Here is a 17,986-nt window from a genome sequence, read left to right on the forward strand (position 1 = left end):
GGCTGGCAACTGCCCGGGACTGGAAGCCAAACAGGCTTTTCCGCCCCCGGGGCATGGCGCCCTGCCGGCTGCATAATGTGGTGGGAGCAACCATAACATAAAGAGCACCGTATAGGATTTATAGGCAGACCACATCGCCGCTATAGGGGTTTATTTCCTACAAAGGCGTTACCATCATGAATGAGATGGAATTAACTGGGTTGGGAAGCCGTTGCTCAGCTAATCAATATTCCAGATTCCAGTGAAACGCTAAGGGGACCTGCTGGAAGCACGCGTCTTTGGGAGGAAGAGCCGGAACGCCAGGAAAGGGTTGCCAACATCAATTTCTGTCTGCCGCCCCCAACATTTTGTCAGTGTGGTGACTCCCACTGGTTCACGCCGCTACCAGACAAAAGCGGGGACCGCTTTGATGACAAATCAAAGGCGAGGGGGGGGGGCTGCGCGTCCCACTTTCCGGTATCTCCGCGTGGATGCGTCTCGTCTGGCGGGAAGGGGGGTTTCGCAAATCGTGTTTACTTCTTTTAGCGCGTCCTTCCGTCCAAAGAGCGTTTGATCGGGACGCAAACAAAACCGGAGCTGAACGTTTGCGGTGTTGGGTCCAAAGGTGCCGAGGCCAGAATCTGCTGAGAACAAAGTGGAGCTGAAGCACACAGCAGCGTCCCCAGATGTTTTCCTACTGTGGGAGAGATCGATATCTGTGGGCTACGCGGTGCTTTTAGCTCGCTCTTTTGACCTTTCCATCTTGGCGCCCGCTACTGAGCTGGAGTTTATTCCAAAGCCCAAAAAGCAGGTTCTGTTTTAGCTGGTTTGAGGCAACGACCAGGTCCGAACCGGTGGTGACGCCGCCCTGGTTCATGTGCCAACGTCGGCACCATCTTGATCAGCTCCAGCGCAGTGGAAACTACAAAGTCCCCAATTTGTTTCCTGAACCTGCGGCGGAGGAAGTGATGTCATGACCTGCTCACTTCCTGAATGTTTGGGTTCAGACGAGACGCCTGCCGTGTGGGTAAACGAAGCGGGCCGGGTTTGTGGGGCCGTGGGAGGAAGCTTCGCTCGCGTTCTCTCTGAAAGGCGGAACCGTGTCGCGGTGAACGGCTGCAGATGCTCCAGATGTGGCGGCGCAGCTGTGCCAGGTGCGAGTCTGGGGTCACCTGAAGGCGCCACCAGCTACACTGACAGACAGGGCAGCGACAACACCCCCCCAGAAGGTAAACCACCCAGAAGGAAACCTTTTTTCAACATTTAAACATTCTGAGCCGCCAACAGGTCGGCACTGTGCACGTCGGTCGATACACACACGCACACGTGCACGCTGTGTGTGTGTGCAGACACTGGAGGCATCAGGCTGCGGGGGCAGGATGTCTCCTGCTCGTCGCAGGAGGAGGACGAAGTGTCTGCAGACGCGTGGCGGGAACCAACACCTGCCATCTCTGTTGCCAGGCTCACGCCTAACAACCGCCGCTCCTGCAGCCACGAGCACGACCTTGTCGCTAGGCAACATGAACTTCCGAGGGGGGAAATCAAAGTTCTGCGGCAGCAAAACTGAAGAGAGGGTCTGCAGAAGATGGAGGAAATGCAAATCGGCCATCCGGACCGGCCACCGCCCCAACTTCCAGCCCCCCCCCCCTCCCTCTGCGCTCCATGTTTATTTAACAGCGGCGCCCGGCCGCCAGTACAACGGTGGGAACATCCGACAACAGAGGAAGCGATCTGTACGCTCAAGGCCGACACAGAAAACGCGTTCGCCGCGCGCGATGAGCCGAGAGCCCGGTTAACTCGACTAATTAAGAGCGCGCTGGTGTCAGTTGGCGGCAGTTTGGGCTTGTTCGCAGCTTTGAAGTCTGATAACAAAGAGCAGGAAAACAGAAAGTGAATTAATCATCACAAACAAGTGGCCGGCGTGTGAATTATTCACAACGTCTTCATTAGTTTTTCTGTTTCCACCCCAGCAGGTTAACCGCTGTGAAGTCTTTCATGTTCCAGTACATGCACAGCCCCCCCGCCTCCATCCCCTCGCACACGACCACGTGTGTGTGCCGCTGTTGTTGCCCCCCCCCCCTCGCGTTCACACTTTGTGGACTGAACATCTATCAGCTAAAATCTGCCCGTCAGAGACCGGCCTCGGGGAGATGACGGCCTGTAGACGGTCGGCCCAATCGGAACACGACGGGTCCGTCAACCACGCGGGACGCCACTTCCCCGGGTCACCTGCACGGCCACGGGCGTGACGCTGCCTCAGCCTGTCTGCGTGCACGGCTGGTAGCCAGGACCAGAACAAATGAGCAGAATGGAGATGGCTTCATGGCGTCCAATAATGCTAACGCTAATGCTAATGCTGGAGTCTACAGCCTCCTGCCGACCTCAGCAATATATTCATGGAAAAAACAACACAGGCGTGTAACACGGGGCAATTTTACCTCTGGTAATGGAAACATTGTTTACTGTTTACACTCCGGAGCGCTGGTTACGCCAGCGCAGGATTCACTGCTGATCCCATCAGAAAGGCTTCTAAAACGCTGATCCGATGATACGACGCGCACATTTGATTCAGGACATGTTAGGCAGGGGCGCGAGGGGGCCGCCAGCCGCCCATCACTGTCCGTCTATAGAATCATCTATAGGAGCCGCGCGTGGTTCACTTCCTGCCATCGGTTTTCCCTGCTGTGGACTCACGTGGAGGCGTCTTTTGGGAACAATGTCAGCGTAATCCCACCGTTCCGCGTCCTCCCACGCCATCCTCAGAGCCGGAGTTGGCCGTCAGCCGGTGATGCTTCTGGGCTGATGTCAGAGGGTCGTCGGGGGGTCACCTCGTTAGGCGTGGGCTCGGGAAGAACGTTCCTTCAATCAGGAAGGGAAGCTGACAGGTGCTGGTCTTCCCTCGCTGCGACACCGACACAGCGAGGGTTGTATGATCGGCCCCCAGAGAAGAAGACCCCTCGCTCATGGTCAGACAGGGGACAAAGTGCCGGGTTTTATCTGAAATAATACAAGTGTTGATTGGATTGTCTCATTTATTAAAATAGAGGGGGGGGGTGTTCGGAACTGTGCCCACCCACAAAGATTCTGTTGTTTTGGCTTCGCTTCTGGGAAGCTGCCAAGTTGTCCATTCAACAGTCAATGGAACTTTAATGTAATCTGCCCCGAGCCCCCTCCCAATTAAAAGTAACTGGATGATGGGAGGCGGATGTGTGTGTGCGTGCCTCCGCGGCTGCACTTCAGACACGGGGGCCGCAGACAAAGAGCCATTCATGGCCCCTTTCAAGCCTCTGGAGGAGACGCCGTGGCGACGCCGCCGCCAGACAAGAGCGACATTTGGTGTCATCGCGGCTGCGCCACGCTTCTGGGAAGAGTGACGCGTGGTTCCGGCTCGGAAGACTGAGCGCACACACGCGTGAGCGAGCGCGCGCGTGCGCTGGATGTGCCTACGATCGAGTGCCCACACACCGCGTTCTGAAAGTTTTTAGCGGTTGTGATGGTCGTGCTGCTTTTCATTCCCGGGGCCAGTAGGTGTTTTAGAGCAATGTTGTCGTGGTAACTGAATGTTTCCAATCTTACTCAAGGTGAGAGGCTCGCTTCTTTGCACAAAAGCCTGGGGGGGAGGGGTTATGCCGTGCACGCCATTCACACTTCTACACGCCCGACCTAATCTGTTCATCAATATTTACTAATTGATCGGACAGAAAACCCCTTTGATCCCAAAACGAAGCAGCACTCGTTCCATCGCTGGAGCGTCCTCACTAATATGGCGTTATCGACAAAGCCATCGGCCGCCAGATCGAGATGATCCGTTTCCTCAAACGGATCGGGCCGTTATCGATACGCCCGAGCTGGTTAAGGTGAGACCATATTAAACCCGGTCGCTCTCCCACACACACCGACTATGGATGAGCCACCGCAGAGCTGGAACGTGTTTCCTCCTTGTTCCAACGGTGGATCCATCCATCTAAATTATTAATAAAGCACACGGCCCGCACATGTGTGCAGTTTACAGCAGGGATGCGTGCGCGTGGCGCGGTGGGGGATGGTGTGAGAGGCAGGGAGGAAGGACAGGCTGGTGATGGAGCCTCTCTGGAAGTCACATGACTCACTTTAATCTGCACGCCGCTCGGATTCACCTTTTCCTTCCGTGTGTGTTTACAGGACAGCCGGGCGTGTGGGTATGTGTGTGCGTGTGTGTGTGTGTGTGTGTGTGTGTGTGTGTGTGTGTGGTGACGGCCTGGCTGCTAATTAAGCACCGGGTTTGTCTTAACACTCCCGTCAGAGCCAAGGGAAACACACACATGTCAGAATTAACATGCAGGTGTGAAAAGCTTCAGAACCGCAGTCACGGCTGATCTATTTATGGCAGCACACGCGTCCCGTCCAGACCGGCGAACCTGGGCCGGGCCGGGCTGAAGCTACTTCAGTGACCTTCAATCATGAAGGTCACTGAAGCTACTTCAGTGACCTTCAATCATGAAGGTCACTGAAGTAATCACACAGAACACACATAAACAGGGGTAGAGCCACGCGTGTAGGCTCCACGTGTGCGTCTTTAATGTGCTGCTGCTTCCTGTTGATGAGCGACGAAAAAGGAAAGAATCCCGTGAGGCAGAATGTGCGAGACCCTGGATAAGCTGCTCGTTTCCCACCCCCTCCCCAACGTCTCGCATCTACTCACGCACACTCTTTGTGCCAGCTCCCTCCCTGCCCCATCTCCATATCTCTCCTACACCCCCCCCCCCCCCAAACACGTCTGCATCCCCTCCGCCGCTGCCTTTGACCTCGGCGCCAGTAGGAAAGCTCACCTCACACGTCACAGGAAGGTCGCTCGCACGCGGGGAGGTCAAGGAGAGGTTGTGTTGGTGCCCTGGGGCCGCTGCTGCTCCTGTCCCGGAGGACTGGAGTCAATGTGGCGAGGACAGGGGGGCGGGGACGGGGATGGGGGAGGGGGGTGTCAGCTACATAAGCAGCTGGGGGGTTTTCAGCGTACGTCTATGCGCGTATATATTCCAGCAGAGACGTAGCACGTGGCTACACTTTTCCTCGAGATGACTGCCTCCAACAAACTAATCAGCGTAGCGACGGTCCCTCGGTAGCTCACGATCGGCGCACATCCCCCACCTCGCAGCCGCACACGCAGCCACACCGATGCACGGGGAGCCATATGGGCCCGTGTCCCCCATCGCCAGACAAATTAAGTTTGGGCCCCCAGATTAATATTCAGGCAAAGCACTGGCTCCTTATAATTGAATCGTGGTGCCATGAGTATACAACTGGGGCTGCTTCAGATGCGACAACCATGTTCACACACACACACACACACACACACACACACACCACACACACACACACACCACACACACACACACACACACACACACAAGCTGTGCTCCTTGATTCAGTCCATGAATGCAGGATTTTTTGTCCTTACAGGTTCTTTAGTGGCCGATCTCATCATCAGCCACTATCAAACTGCTAATTTGCTGCAAAAGCAAATGAAGCTCACAGAACTCCTCATTAGCAGTTGGTTGATTGCATTAATTAGAGAATTCTATCAGTTATTGCAATAAACTGCTGAGACGTCGAGAAAAGCGAAAACCAGCAAATGATTAAAGGCCATATACTATAGAGAGAGACGGGGAGAGATAAAGATTTCCCACAATGCCTTCATATGTTTGAAGATCGTTAAATAAATATTTATGTCCTAAGATTTGTGCTTTAATTAAGGAGAAATATTTATAGAGATTTGAAAGATAGTGCTTACAATACAAAAGTGTCAGTGTGTTCGAGCTAGCTGCGAGACATCCCACTCATTTGGAACCACACACTCTCACACACACTCTCACACACACACTCTCACACCTCCACGGTCTCCTCTGCGTCCTGTTCACTCACAGGCTGTCACCCTCACAAGTTGTGGTGCAGAGAAAAGAGGTGACACGGGGACACACACACACACACACACACACACACACACACCACACACACACACAACACACACACCACACACACACACACACACACGCGGCTGATTTCTCACCCAGCTTTTTCTGTGCTTCCACACCACCTCCCTCCCCCTCCCGTCTCTCACGCTCCCGTTCAATTTTGGGTTGACGTGATGATTTTTTCCACCGTGGACCAGACTGATTTTTGTCCCCCCCCCCCAGCAGGCAGTCGTGTCCACACATATGACTCCGTGCCTCCACGCATCAGCACAGCGCAGCTGGCATGTCACAAATATGGATTCATCCATGGGAAGCGCTGATGTTTTGATATTTTGGGCTGTATTCTGAGCGTGACTCAAGTCTTCTCCATCTCATTGTGCTGATGCTCGTATGAGAGCAGAAACATCACGTCCTCGCTGCCAGGACATGATGGTACACATCATTGTTTTGTGCGTGCGGGTCGTTTTACGTTCGTTCCAGCCCTGTGAGATGATCAGAACGCTACTGCAGAAGCTGATCACAGCCAGCAGAAATACCAGCCGTACCAGCTGGACCTTTCTGAAAAGACCGCCGTCTTGCCTTGACCACAACCACGCGGAGATGCTCATTTTCTTTCTGAAGGAAAAGACGAGCTGTGATTCGCCTTGGCCTGCCGGTCCACGCAGATTCTTCCTGAGATTGTGACGTTTGCTCCAATTTCCTGCTCCTTTCCCTTTTAAGGGCAGCTGCACGTTCTCGGGGTAGACATATTTGATGGTTTAGTACGTGCTGAGGCTGAATACACAGCAACAGCCACACATGTTGCTATGGGCATCTTTGATGTGCAACTATGGGATCAAAATGAGTAAAAATGACTACAAGCACAGTGAATATACAAGATTCAAGATTCAAGAGTACTTTATTGATCCCTTTAGGGGGTGTCCACCAGGGAAATTAGCATCTCCAAAGATCTACAAGTATCTACAAAATTTCCCACCACCATTACACCCCATTAAACCTATTAAAGATAATAAAAATATAATAAAATAAGAAATAAAATAGAATAAATTAAATAGAATATGAATATAAATATAAAACTATAAAAATGTTCCAGTTCTCCTGTTGGCCCTCCTCCCCCCCTGTGAGGATATACATTACTATACATTACTGCAGGAGCCCTCCTGCACTTCACTCACCCACATTTAATCTTTTAACTTAAGAAATAGTCTGATGACACACAGGCTGAATACTTGCCCCAAGACACAGCTCCATAAACAAGTGACGCGTAAATCACAGGGGCAAGAGGGTATCTTCCACCCACAGCTGCCTGTATGTTGCCCAAGTGTCCTTACTTCCAGTCCATTAAACCCCCAAACAGTGGTCTTATCTGAAGACAGGACAGGTAAGTGCACTCCTCTGGCAACAGTGAGTTCCAGAAATGTGCCGCAATTTCAGTGGCTCTAATTATACACTTTGTGGTTGCCGTGGTGACGCCTCGTGCAACGAGAAACACCCATAACCGATGTTCCCTCTAAGCTGCGCGCTTGCGCAATCCCGCACTGCTTGCACATACTCAGCGCACAAGAAAATCTATGCAGCGCACAAAATAAAATTCAACAGAAACGTATTAATAAATATCTAATTTTAGAACTGGTATAATCTGGTTAATTAGACCAGTAATATTGTTTTCTGTACCATTTCGCAACGTAACTCAATGACGACAGGTGTCCAGCCAATAATCCGATACAGTTCACTTCCGCTACGCAGCCAATCAGCATTGACAGTGTTTGCGTACGTGCCCTGCCTTTACTCGCCGTGCACGTTAGCTAGCTAACAGCAGTGCAGCGGAGTTAAGAGACGCAAAGGCTAATCCCTTATCATGGCGAAACGAGCGGGCAGAGACACACCCACTCATCAAGCCAAAGTAAAAAAGAAATTGATTCTTTTATTAACCATGTAACTTGCTATGATCCGAGGTTTTGAACAAGCCTGATGCTGGTGTGTGGCCACAGCGTGGCCCTCTGATGTTGCTCAGTGGTCCTCAGTGTGCTCGGGGAGCTTGTGTGTCTGCCCAGACACATGAGAAATTAGAGGGAACGTTGCCCATAACTACGCTAAACTGCTTATCTACATGTTTAAACCATGTGCAAACAACAAATACAACAAGATTGTGTTCTGTCCTAGAACCCTGGCACCAACGTAGCGACCAACGTAGCGACCATCTCAGACAACCACATGAGCGCATTAGCAACATGAATAATTAGGGCAGACGTCCTCTTCAGGGACACAAAGTAGTGGCTCCGTCCCCAGAGTTGAACATCAGAGGCACGCCTCGCCCACGTGAGACGCTGGTCCAAGGCTAAAACGGTACGCGGTGCTGGTGACCACAGTCCACAAATGGTTGAACATCTTCAAAAGAAGAGACACGACGAGGAGACCTAGATATCACTCCCGGCACCCTGCAGTCATGTTTTTCAATGTCTGAACCACTTAATGAATCAGAGGGACCCAGAGAGGAAGAGGGAATGACACACGCTGCAGCTTTCCAGCAGTAATGCGGCAGAGATGGCAGCAGTTCTGCTGAGCAGCACACGGAGCCCCCAGGCAGCTTTCTGGTCCTTGGTAATCTCCTTCAAATCTCATCCCTAATGCTCACTCACACCCAAACACCCAGCTGAAATGTTCCCAAAAAAAAAGGGTGAGTCCGACCGCCTGGGCGGTGAGCTGGATGACTGACCGGCTAGCTAATTGACTGGCTGAGTGAAATCAATGTCGTGAACTGGATGAGCTTTTCGGCTCCAACAGAAATGTAACGGGTCAGGAAGAGTTCAGCATGCCACAGTAAATGGCGCTGTGTGTGTGTGTGAGTGTGTGTGTGTGTGAGTGTGTGTGTGTGTGTGTGTGTGTGTGTGTGTGTGGTGTGTGTGTGTGAGTGTGTGTGTGTGTGTGTGTCTCAGCTGGTCAGACGCTGAATGTGGGCCGTCGTCATGAATATGCAGGAGAACTCACTCTAACACGTGCTCCTGAAAGGTGAAGAGTGCAGCTCTTGGTGGAGACCCAACGGCTCCCTCCTCCATCGCTCCTGCACATCAAGCTGCAGAAGAACCGGAACGCTCCATCCTGGTCAACGCCCAAATATTTGGTGACCCATTTTCAAATCCACGAGAGCACTACCGCCCATGAATAATGCACCGCCCTGCCATTCTGCTTTCTGCTGCCCTCACCAAAGACACACCCAGACGTCCACTGAAGCCTAAACCCAGACACAGCCCCCCCCCCCCCCACCCCCCACCCACCCCGGCAGGTGGAAACACAATTTGTCCCGATCAGGTAAGTTGGTTACCTGATTAGGATCGGAGTCTGGTTCAAACACGTCTGCGTGAATTAGCCCGTGTGAGTGTGACCCGTTTCAACGTGCACGCCGACCGTGGCGGAGCGAGGACACAGACACACACAGACAGACAGACGCACGCACACACGCAGACTGACACAGACAGACAGACGCACACACAGACAGACACAACACACCCACGGACACACACACAGACAGACAGACACACAACACACACACACACAGACAACAGACACACACACACACACACAACAGACACACACAGAGACAGACAACAGACAGACACACAACACACACAGACAACAGACACACAGACACACAGACACACAACACACACACAGACAACAGACACACACACACAGACACACACCCACACAAACAACAGACAGACAGACACAACACACACACGCACAGACAGACACACACACCAACACAGACAACAGACAGAGACAGACACACACACCCCCACACACACACACCCCCTCAGCTCCAGATGGGTTCTGCTCCCATGTCCAGAGACCCTCTAAGACAGGCGCAACATTGAAATCGGCCCCCGGGAAAATTGGATCCCTTCTTCTGTTTAAATTCCACAGACTTTGAGGCATGCAGTTGCTTAGCAACAGTAGAGCTGGAATGTGTCTCTGCACATTGAGACTTTCTCTAAGACTTAAACTAAGCATTTGAATTCCGACATATTTCTGCTTTTTGGAAATGCATTGGATCTTCACACAAATGACGTTTTAATGTAAAGAGGAAATATCAGTGCACGCTAATGATATCCTAAATGCGCAGATTGTGTTTTAAAATCAATATTTTGTGTTTTTTAGATGCTTTCCTGGGTAATTTCTACACTTTTCTATAGTGTGGAAAATAATGGAGGAAATAATCTCTGGTTTATGGTTCAGAGACATCCTGAAATCTTATGATAATTGAGAGAAATAAGAACTACAATTGTATCTTAAGGCCACAGCATCCGTACTATATGACTGCAGAATCTAACAAATGCTCCCTAAACATTAACAACATAAATTCTGCAATAAACCTCACCACAAAAGCAGCGTCCCTGCCTGGAGACAGACCCTGACTGTCAATCATCTGAGGAGAGTTTAACAGACTGGACCTGTCATTTGATCACAGTTTAGTAAAGAGAACCTTGCAGCCTTGAAAAGCAATAAAAGATATCTTGTAACATTATTTCTTTAATTTCCATATCTTTTCAACTTAATGCAAGCCAATGAAATGAGGGACATAAAGCGTGAGCAACTCTCCTTAGACTGAAGAGTGATCGCGATAAAAAGATGAAAACCTTTAATGCACATCTGCCCTTTGTTGGCTTAAAGCTTCAGAAAATTAGAATAAAAAACATTTTCACCGCCTCCTCGCAGCAGAAGACCTCAACATCATCGCCCGTGTGAAGCTTGTCCGCCCCCCCCCCCCCCCCCCCAGATGACTGCCGGCAGGTACTGGATGAGCCCCAGCATCTGCTTCCCATTACTCACTAGTCCCACCATTTTCATTCAGACCCAGTTCAGGAGCGGCGATCAGAAGAATCCAGCCGTGAACTGATGCATTATATCCTGCAAGAGGTGTGAAAGAAAGAAGAATATTTGGCTCACAAAGTATCTGAGGACCAGAGTTGACTTAAGTAAATGTTTTCTGGCTATTTTTACTAAATGGAAACAATGTTGCTCCATGCAGCCCAAGCAGAACTTTCAGGAAGTTTTCCTTCCCCATTATCTCATTATCTTCTAGTTTTCCCCTCTTGTGCTGATCTTCTTGCTTCTTCAAGCATCTGCGTGTTTATTTGCAGATGTGCAGCTTGCCCGGAATGACGCGGAAGTACGTCACTGCTGTTGGTTTGTCCTCAGCGAAAGACAACAGGAAAGGACCACTCAGAGACAGATGGGAGAGGGGTGAAGGAGAGAAGGGTGGAGCTCCCTCACACAGGCAGGAAGAACACTGATAACTCATTAGAGGAGTTCTGGATGGCCCTGATCTCTTTAGGCCTAGATGAAAATCTTAAAGTCAGACTGGTTGTGTAGCGTTTGCTGCTAGCTAGCAGGTTTGTTGCGCGCTCTGATCGGTAACGTGAGCAGGAAGTGAGCCAACTCGGCTTCAACAACCTGAAAGTTTAGAAGGTGTCACCTTCTGGGAGGAACCCGACACACTTGGGTCATTCGATTGATGCGTCCGTGCAAGGACGGCGGTTCGGTGCCTCGCCGGGCTGGTAGCTTCAACCCAACTGTGCATATAAATGTGCTCCATGATCAGGGCGGACTAAATAATTCAAAGTCAGGGACATGCAGCATGCATAATCACCTGTAGGTACCAGCGCTAAAATATCTCTTACAGCGACCCGGAAGATGTAAAGTAATATAACACGACGTGGCGGCGTGCACGCTGCTCCATCACGCATCACAAAGGTCTCCCCGGATGCTGAACCAGCCACCAACAGGTGCAGGCAGGTGCGTGTGCGCTGCGGCTGCAGGCGTTACGCAACTCGCGCTGCGCGTTCGTGTTGAATTCAGCAGGATACCCAACTAATCTCTATAGCAACCAAAACCACCGAAAAGAAAAAAAGAAAGAGGCAAATTTAATAATGTCGTCGGGTCCAGAAAGGTGTGGCCAGAAAAGGTACTGCAACTTCCACGTCCTGTACTCCTCAAGTCATATTCTCATTACCACACACACACACACACACACACACACACACACACACACACACACACACACACACCACACACACACACACACACACACACACACTTAGTAAAAAGGTGAAAAAGAACCCAAGGGCCAGGGCTCAGTATAGAGGAGACTTTTTTCTAAATATCAGCCATCAATGATGGGGGCGCAACAACAGAAAATCCATTCAGCTCAATTGTCTTCGCTGGAGGGCAAAAAGCTATAAAGTGTTCGCGAGGCGAGCCGCTGTTGTTACTGTAGTCTGAGTAGATAACGACTCAGTCAGCAGCAGAAGAAAAGCGGATCATTAACGAGCTCTCGGGCTGCCGTTAAGGATGAGCAGACAGCGGCGCCTGTACCACTTGTGTTCTGCTCGCATCCAGCAAGAAGATAATTAGAGTAAAACCAAATGTTAAGTCATCTCTTTGCCCCCCCGATCAACACCAGGGCTTTGATCCTGCTGTTGAAATAACAAGGCCCTGGGGTTCTACAGTACAATACTAGAAAGAGTCCAAACGGGTGTGTGCATCTGTGCACGCCCCGTGCACGCATGAGCGCATATGCATATAATTCACTGTGTATGCATTGACTATCTTGCTTGTGTCAGACACTTGCCAAACATTCCCTGAAGGATTTATCCTTCATGAGGGTTTTCCCTCCTTAAATGCTCAATCTGCTGTGAATAGTAATGGATACTGTGAGCTATTAATGATTTTTCTTTTCCCGAGGATGCTTAATTGGCGTGAAAAGTGCCAATTAAGTGTTTCTACATGGCCGTTTCTTATAGTGATAAATTACATTTGGGTCCCATAGATTAACTGACAGGTGGGGACGTGTCCATTAAAGGAACGCTAACGCAAGCGGTGGAGCAACGCTCAGAGCGACCAGTAAGGTGTAAGAATGATATCGTCTATTCCATCTTCCTTCTCTCTCTGTCAGACAGGATGTTTTGAAGAGGAAGACGCCGGGGTCACGGTCGGTTCCAGAAAGAACGATAAAGATCAACCATTTCCTTTGCATCATACAGTATGTTTGTGTATGTTGTGCGCCTGTGTGCGTCCACTCTCCCGGCAGATTAGCGAAACGGGAAATGCGTTCAAAAAAAAGATGGCGGAAGGGAGCGATGATAGGATAGTGTTAGCGTATTAGCATTAGCATTCATGTGAGATGTGCCCTCTCAGTCTGAGGGTCATAGCAGCCACGCATGCCTTCATACTGGTGCGGGTGGGGGCTGACAGCTTACAAAACGCGGCTAGCTAAATGCTAAAAGGGATTTGCACGTAGGCCGAATTGCTGTTGTGCAGAAGATCCTGTCACCTTTTTATGTTCCAACTGGCTCACACAGCTAGTCTGGATTTATGACCAATGCTGTCAAGGAAACAAGGAGTTGTGGAGAGAATTACAGGCCTGATTTATAAGCCTTGAATACACAAAAGGAAAAATGCATCAACCTGTATTAATGCTAGCGTGTTGCACATCGAGAATTTATGAAGCAACAAACTCAGACTCATTTGGAATCCAGAATCAGTCAAATTCCTGCATTCTTGAGCATCAGAACCCTATCAAAGTGGGAGGGTTGGGATAAGGGAGGGGGGGGCGCAGTGTTTAGGCTCCAGCCAAAGTGTCTCCTTCAGTAGGTGGTGTCATCAACATGGAGGGATTCCCACTCCTCTGAAGTCTGGCCCTCCGTATCTGGTTACTCCTGTAGGTCTGCTGTGATTACCCCCATTCACATTCCACAGCCCCCATTTACTCCAGTCTACACAACAATCTCCCCGTCTGAATTACACGCAGAATAAACATACAGGCCCACTCACACGCACAACCGCCGAATGAACTCACGCCGGCGCTCCGCGGCTCCGGGGCTGAGGTGGCCGCTGCCACTGTGGCGCTAACCTGGTTGTAAAATGCCAGAAATTCTGTAATCCACATGGAGGCGTTTGTCACCTCGCACCAAACCGTGAGGGGGAGCGCTCGGTAATGTGGCGGGGCTCGCCATTAACCCCGCCTGCTGCCCTGAGGAATGCCATTACTGATGACAGAGCGGGGCTTCCATCCAGCCGCTCACAGGGTTACAGAGTTTCAGGGCCCGCCGTCTCATTGGTGGCGTTTATCTACGTGTGGTGTGTGGCAGAGACGTGCCTGGTGGGTGCCCCGCCTGCTGGGTGCCTTGCCTGGTGGGTGCTGAGCCTGGTGGGTGCTGGGCCTGGTGGGTGCCGTGCCTGGTGGGTGCCCCGCCTGGTGGGTGCTGGGCCTGGTGGGTGCCCCGCCTGGTGGGTGCCGGGCCTGGTGGGTGCCCCGCCTGGTGGGTGCCGTGCCTGGTGGGTGCCGTGCCTGGTGGGTGCCGGGCCTGGTGGTGCCGGGCCTGGTGGTGCCGGGCCTGGTGGGTGCCCCGCCTGGTGGGTGCCGTGCCTGGTGGTGCCGTGCCTGGTGGGTGCCGTGCCTGCTGGGTGCCGTGCCTGGTGGGTGCCCCGCCTGGTGGGTGCCGTGCCTGGTGGGTGCCGTGCCTGCTGGGTGCCGTGCCTGGTGGGTGCCTTGCCTGGTGGGTGCCGTGCCTGGTGGGTGCCGTGCCTGGTGGGTGCCGTGCCTGGTGGGTGCCGTGCCCTGAGCCTCGTGCCGACTTCCTTCCTTTGAAAATGAATTTACATTGCTTTATTAAATCCAACTCCGTCAGTGACAGTGAGTCTAACATGGACATTGTTGCTATGGGGGGGGTGGGGGGTCTGCGAGGGTATAACGCTCACCAGGACAGATAACATTCATAATCAAGAGGAAGGAAATGTTTCTTCTTGTGTAACATAATTGAAAAAGAAAAGGGAGAGGAGATTGTAGCCATGTCTTATGCCAATATTGCACCTATCAATCATATTTCACTGGGAAGGTTCCGCGTGTTCACTGACATTTCTCTTGATTTATAATAGTAATATTACGTTATAGTGGGTGTATAAGTATACGGAACAAGAGGGGGCTTCGGAGAGGGAGATATACGTGATGATTTAATGTGATGTGAAGTGTGTGGGTGTGGAGAGGGCACAATAAATGAGATTTGGCATTATATGAAAGACTCTGGAAATTCTAAATACATCCTAATTAGCAAAAAGTAGGAGTGTGACAGTCTAGTGATGGGCTTAAGGCAACGGATCAGCTCCAAACAATTCAATCACCTGATAACTGATGGTCACATAGATGCAATCGCTGGTTGAGCTGAAAAAACTGTTGCTATTGAGGGTTGAAGTTAAAGCTTGGATATGGAATAATGTCCATAGATGCGTCTCCAGGCTAGCTCAAACTATTTACAGTCTATATTAGCAATGGAAACGCTAAACGGCTAACCGCTTTGATCTTTAGCACAGCTGCTTTGTGCTTTATTTTGGACAAAACAACTTGAGTTTTCCCACTTCACCAAACCAGGTTTAACTATTAACAACTCCAGACTGGAAAACTCCCCCCGCAGAGGCAGCTGCAACCCTGGCACGCTCGCTAACAAAAAGTTCCCAGGTCCAACCTTGCAAATCTCAGCTGCGCACACACACACACACACACACACACACACACACACACACCCGGGGTTTTGATCAATACCCACTCGATATTCATCATGTGCGAGATCAAGGACCCGAGACATTTTTCTTAAGGCATCACCGAGCTGCGCTCTTGCCACCGTCAGCTCGTTTCAGGTAAAACGCTGAACGTGTTATTTCTAGCAAACATCAAAGGTGGCTAACATGCCTGCTTTGTTTGTGTGCACCCATATGTTCCAGCCACTTGCCTTTATTATGCATGTGCGGTAAAACCATGGGGCAGGCTGGGGCCATCAGAGTTCCTGAAGTGGACCTAACCTTCCTGTAAACACGGCTGCACTGTCCCCACCCCACCACCTCCATAACCTTTTATGCAGAACCCCAGCTCCCCCCCCCCACACACCCATCCCCGCCCCCCTCCTGGGAATAAGCAGATAGACAGACTGTCTTATCTCCCCCCAGGGAAGAGGAAGCGGGGGATGGGGATTCTGGCTTTGTGTCTACTGGTGCAGATGAGGATTTTATACATGCATCCATACGTGATATAGGCGACATGGTGTCAACAGAGCATTTACAGTAGGGACGTAAACAAACGCACATTTAAAGCGCCACGCGCCACAAATTCAAGGACAATGCAGACACCCCTTTGACCCCAATAGGTGTAAACTGCATAGAATCTATAGGATCCTCCAAACAACGCTGTGGTTTCCAGACACATCTACTTCAGGATGTTTACGGATTCAATGGGGTGGGGGCTCTAATTAGAATAAATAATTCCTAAAGTGCAAAGGTCAGGCTACATTCACACACAAAGAACAAGCCAAAGCAACCCCCACTAAATCCACCCAAACCCACGCTATAAGGGCCCCACCTACAGAGCCCGATGATGTTTATCTTCCCACCCCCACCCCCACCCAGGTCTGCACACACAAATATAAATGAAAATCCAGCACAGGCATTACAAATACAGGCGCAGTGCATGGCAGCCCACGTGGAATTTCCAGGAAAAATCCCTGAAAACGACGAAGAGCCTTTCTGAACGACTTCGGCAGCCCATGTGTTCACCCTCCAACCACGAAATGCTGATTTATGATCAAACTGGAGTCAGAGGCTTCCTTCTAATTAAGTAAACAATAATTCTGCATAAGCAAGTATTGAATTTAGCAGCTCATATATAAAATTTACTCTTAACCGATCAGACCCAACATTCCCACATGCTGTTTTGTGCCACATTTATGCAGCATAAAGGACAAAAAGTGTGGCAAGAACACAAGATGGAATAGACACACACTCATATAAAATGTAAAAGAAAGCAGGACCACTTCCTGGTTGGGTTTGTTGCCATTAAACAACATCACACACACACAGGATTGCTCCATATTTCCTTGTTGGCTGTCAACAGGACTACTCCAGTAGCTGTAGTGAATGTAAACACATTAATCAGATTATTGCCTTGATCAGAACCCGGACCTTAATCTAAATATAGTGTGCACATAAACGAGTTCACATGGGAATCCTTTTATACACAACATTGCAAAAAATTTGATTAAAGCCACTAGTTACTCCGTAACCCTCTATAGAAATGTAATCCCAGCTCAAAGCAAATTTAAATTAAACTCAATAGTTTAATCAACAGTTTAATACACAGAAGTTCTAGTTCGGACTGTCTCTTCTATTAAATTCCAACAAATGATCCCTTAAATTAGGTAATTCGCATATAATTTGGGCCCTGCATCCCTAAATAGATGCTGGTGAAATCCGGGAATTTATTCAAGCAGCAATAAAGTTATTCCACGCAAAAGGCCACAACAATGAGGGCAAATAAATCCCAGCAACAACGTCTGGCTCCGGGACAAACCGTCCGAAAGCGACAGGATGTTCCAAATCCACACTAATTCACTCATTAGAAAAGCAAGCAAAGACAGACACGGACAGAAGATTGAAATTCCTCTCACATTTGTTGGTTTGTCTGTGCCATCCGGGCCTGGTGATGGAAAAATATCCAGAGAGGCCAAAATCGTGTATTTGCTTTCTGAGAGAGACGCCACTCACTCCTCAAAGTAGCTAATTAAATGGCAGCTAGCTCAAAATTAGCTTAACGAGCTAAATTGGCTTGTTGTTACATTGAAATGTTCCCGCTGAAGACTGAAATCATTGAATTTAAGGTCCGGGTCCCAGAGCACCAAGTACTGTATATACAGTACGTATGTTTATTTGACGATAATCAGCTAGAGGTGCTACACCCACCTTCGCCACAATGACGGGTACCGTTGAAACAGGGGGGCGCTGTTTCACTACTTTAAATAAATTTGTAATGCAACGAAAAAACGGTGAGCTTAGTTCTTAAAAAGAACTAAAATTAAATTCGTTCTAATAAGATCATGAGCCACTTTTTGTTTTTTTGAAATGCTCAAGTAGTGTTACCAGGTCGTTTAATCTACATCTTTGTTTGGTTGTTGCTGAGCGATGCCAAGAATGGTGGAAGGCCCTCATCACAAATCCAACAATCCAGCTGGTGTGTG

General features: G+C 50.0%; 1 long non-coding RNA gene across 1 annotated transcript in view; it reads right to left on the reverse strand.

The window, feature by feature from the left end:
• Positions 1–17,744, reverse strand: part of LOC130517116 (uncharacterized) — a 33,114-nt gene extending 15,370 nt beyond the window's left edge. Inside the window, exon 1 of the long non-coding RNA XR_008947639.1 lies at positions 17,420–17,744. This is a non-coding gene — a long non-coding RNA (uncharacterized LOC130517116). The remainder of the gene's footprint in view (positions 1–17,419) is intronic.
• Between the last annotated feature and the right edge of the window lie 242 nt (positions 17,745–17,986).

This window comes from Takifugu flavidus, chromosome 20, assembly GCF_003711565.1.
Source record: "Takifugu flavidus isolate HTHZ2018 chromosome 20, ASM371156v2, whole genome shotgun sequence".
Lineage (NCBI taxonomy): Eukaryota > Metazoa > Chordata > Actinopteri > Tetraodontiformes > Tetraodontidae > Takifugu > Takifugu flavidus.